Here is a 4,485-nt window from a genome sequence, read left to right as displayed (position 1 = left end):
TCACACAAGCTCGGAGCGTATCTTCAAGTGTTTGAATTGTTGTTTCTCTCTGCACATCAGTTTGAGGATGATAAACAGTGCTAAGATTCAGTTGAGTTCCTAACGCTTGTTGGAAACTTTTCCAGAAATGAGACGTAAATCTACTGTCCCAATCAGATATGATAGATAATGGCACACCATGTAATGATACAATGTTGTTTACATATATTCGTGCCAATATATCCATAGAGTAAGATTCATTGATAGGTATAAAATGAGCAGACTTGGTTAATCTATCAATGATGACCCAAATAGCATTATGCTGACGAGTAGTCTTAGGGAGTTTCGTAATGAAATCCATTGTTATCATCTCCCATTTCCATACTGTAAGTTTAGGTTGTTGAAGCAAACCTGAAGGTTTTTTATGTTCAGCCCTAACTTGTAAACAAGTTAAACACTTGGATACATACAAGGCAATATCCTTTTTCATCCCATTCCACCAGTAGTTAGGCTTAAGGTTCTGATACATTTTATCATTACCGGGATGCATCATATATTTCGATCGATCAGCTTCACTCATAATCTTTTCACGTAATTCATCAACCTTTGGTACCCAAATTCTGTTTCCAAGTATGAGTATCTCATCATCTGTCACACCCCAACCTAAGGCGGAAATGCCGGGGCGTGATCCGATTGCTCACAGCTCGAAGATACTATAATGAATATAAGTGACAATATCTAATTAATTATTTTATTCAAAGAATACACACAATATCCAAATACAACAAAGCTATTCAAGTAAATAAATATAACAAGTTTAAATCCATGTTTGTCTTCATTATAACCCTAAGGTCTTTCTAAGTGTCCATACTTCAACTTCAAGCAACCTGCATATGCGTAGAAAACAGAGTTTGTCAACAACATATGTTGAGTGAGTTTACCACCAGTTTTGCAATAAAATAATGTTAATATAATAAATAAGAGAAATAAGCAAAACATAATAAATGCGGTAATGAAATCAAACCATGAGCAAATAAGTTGTCGATTAAACCATTGCCAAGCGAATCGGGCATCGGTAAATCAACCATGAGCAAATAATGATAAGACCGTTGTCAAACGAATCGGGCGTTAGTCAATGAGAACCCAACACAAGGGGATATGCCAAACGAATGCACACATAAACAAGTAAGCACATAACAAGTATATTTGATCAATCACACACAATTACACGTTTGCTATTTTTGATATATATATATATATGTCCCCAAAACATTGTGAAAATTGAGTAAAATAGGGGAACGATAAAACTCACTTTAGATTAATGACAAGCGACTAATAAATGCGATTAAACGAGCTAACGAATAAGTGAGTTGTCCACTACACGTCAAACGTTATAAACGATTAGAATCTAAAATTTTGAGATATGATTGTACAAGTAAAAACAAACTTAATGCCATTGGAATCGATCCAAACGGACGTCTAGAACTCAAGTTATGTTATATTTAAGATTTAAGCGAGCTGGTACTGACCAAATCCAAACATCGAGTTGGAATTCGGGTTTTGGTCAGTAGCCTTAAATTTTGTTACGAGAATAAAAGTCTTCTGGAACGAACGTTGAATCCGATCAGAAGTATGAGAAAACATTAAGTCAAACTTGTTGACTGTTTTGCTCTTTAACGAGTTTTAAACGAATTGACCAGTCAGCACCCATCAATCTCAGAAATTGATTGAAGGTTATTGACAGGGAATATATATGAACGATCCTATGTTTACAACTTATCTGGAAAGTAAAAGAATCAAGAGAAAAGATGAGTCAAAAGTTGGTGCATAAGCAAAGTCAAACTTCAAGGCTCGTATCTTCAAGTAAAACGTCAAGAACCGAAGGAGAAGGTGATGGTCAGAGGAGGTGACGGCTGAGAAGTCTCCTCTAGGGTTTAGGGATGATTTTTGGCAGAGAAATAATGATATATTTATATAGGATTCACTAAAACGAACTAAATATGGGCCTTTTACTCGATTAAGTAAGAATATATGATTTAAGGGAAAGAATCATTGAATTATTCATAAAGATCTGATCTTGGGTAGGGAAAAACGAATTAGAACTTGTATTTTTAGTTATATTATGATTACTTGGTCCTTACTTCTCTTAAACATGCCTAATATAATCGATTTTATACCATAAACAAGTTAGTAAACGCAATCGAGTAAGAATCTGGTGCAGCTACCCCATAGCGCTGCGCGGCCAAGGGAGGGGTTGCCCACCGCACGGCGTCCCGGCCTCCTAAGGGGGAGATTTCATTTTGTTACAAGTTTAGTCCCTATACTTCCTATAATGTCCAATTTTTGACTATTTTAAAGTTTAAACAAAGAATAAATAGCTTTAAGAACTTAAAGGGTATAAAATGAATACTAGAAACTTATTTACTTATAAATATTTGATTTTGATTAATATTAAAGAACTAAAAATGTTTCGTTCAGGTTAAATGTAAACGAATACGGGGTTTGGAAAATCCGAAATGTTACATCATCTCCTTTGACTAAAGAGTCAATTGTACCATTGCGCTTTTCTTCAGAGATTTGGTTTTCTTCAATTGCTTTCTTTTGAGCCTCCTTGATTTGTTCAATTAAATCTATTTGTAGTTCCAGTCTTAAGGATCTAACCCTCTTGGGTTTTTCATGTTCTTTGCGACTCAATCCGTCAGCTACTACATTTGCTTTTCCTTCATGATAGATGATTTCACAATCGTAATCGTTTAAAGTTTCCATCCATCGTCTTTGACGCATGTTAAGTTCTTTCTAATTAAAGATGTGCGTTAAGCTCTTATGATCAGTGTACACGATAAACTTAACTCCATATAAATAGTGTCTCCATAACTTCAAGACAAAAATTATGGCACCCAACTCTAGATCATGAGTTGTATAATTCTTTTCGTGTACTTTCAATTGACGAGAAGCATAAGCTATTACTTTGTTTCTTTGTATTAGTACACAACCCATACCTGAATGGGATGCGTCACTAAATACGACGAAGTCTTCTGTACCTTCTGGCAAAGCCAGTATAGGTGCATTGGCAAGCTTTTGTTTAAGTAAATCAAATACTTCTTGTTGCTTGGTTCCTCATTCATACTTAACATTCTTTCGCATTAAAGAAGTTAAGGGAACTGCTATACGGGAGAAATTCTCAATGAATCTTCTATAATATCCAGCCAAACCTAGGAAACTTCGAACTTCGGTTGGCGATTTAGGAATTTCCCATTTAGCTATTGCTTCAATCTTGGCGGGATCTACTTGAATTCCATTTGCATTGATAACATGACTAAGAAATTGTACCTCATGCAGCCAAAATTCACACTTGGAAAACTTAGCATACAATTTCTCGTTTTGAAGTAATTCAAGAAAAATCCTGAGATGAACCTTATGATCTTCTTCTAATTTAGAATAAATAAGTATATCTTCGGTGAATACGATTACACATTTATCTAAATAAGGCTTAAAAATTCTGTTCATCATGCCTATGAATGCTGCAGGAGCATTAGTAAATCCAAATGGCATTACCATGAATTCAAAATGCCCGTATCTGGTTCTAAATGTGGTATTTGGAATATCTTCTTCTTGGACTTTTAATTGATGATAACCTGAACGTAAATCGATCTTTGAAAAACAAGTTGCTCCTTATAGCCGATCAAACAAATCATCGATTCTTGGGAGTGGGTACTTGTTCTTAATTGTTACTTTGTTCAGCTCGCGATAATCGATGCACATTCTCGTCGAACCATCTTTCTTTTTCACGAATAGGATTGGAGCTCCCCAAGGTGAAGAACTCGGTCTTATAAATCATTTCTCTAACAGTTCATCTAATTGTTTCTTTAATTCTTTCATCTCTGTTGGATCTAGTATATACGGGGATTTGGCTATTGGATCGGTTCCAGGTACTAAGTCTATTCTAAATTCAACATCACGCTTTTGGTGGTATTCCTGGTAATTCTTCTGGGAAAACGTTAGGAACAAATTTTTCATTTTCAGCCCCCAAACTTTGGTAGCTCCTCACATCTCGATCATAGTTGAAATATACTGAAGTGACCCTTATGCGGCTCGCGGCGATGCGAGCGTGCGAAGTGCGCTTGTTGATACATGTTTTGTCTGTCTCGATCTTTATTGTCTGATAATGTAATAGTTTAATGTTATAGGGGTTTTTAATGTAAATATGCCTAAGTGTAACGCACATTCGTTACTCCGTAACAAATGTGTCACATTTGTCTTAATGTAAGTCCCATTCGTTAACCATGATTAACGAATGGAACATAACGAATGTGGGCTATTCGCTATCATTAAAGTATTAACGAATAAGCTTGTTTATTCGTTAAGTAAGTGTAACGAATGACTCATTCGTTAAGTCTATCTTAACTAATGAGGTCATCTCCTATAAATACCCCCTGTAAGTTATTCTAATGTAACAGTTCTTATTATTTCGTCATTCCTCTCGTTACTCTGCCCAATTATCCTCTC

The sequence above is a fragment of the Bidens hawaiensis genome, unplaced genomic scaffold, assembly GCF_021521415.1.
Source record: "Bidens hawaiensis isolate Kalapana, Puna unplaced genomic scaffold, B.hawaiensis_p1.1 tig00053928_1, whole genome shotgun sequence".
Taxonomy (NCBI): Eukaryota; Viridiplantae; Streptophyta; class Magnoliopsida; order Asterales; family Asteraceae; genus Bidens; species Bidens hawaiensis.
This window is presented reverse-complemented; position numbering follows the sequence as displayed.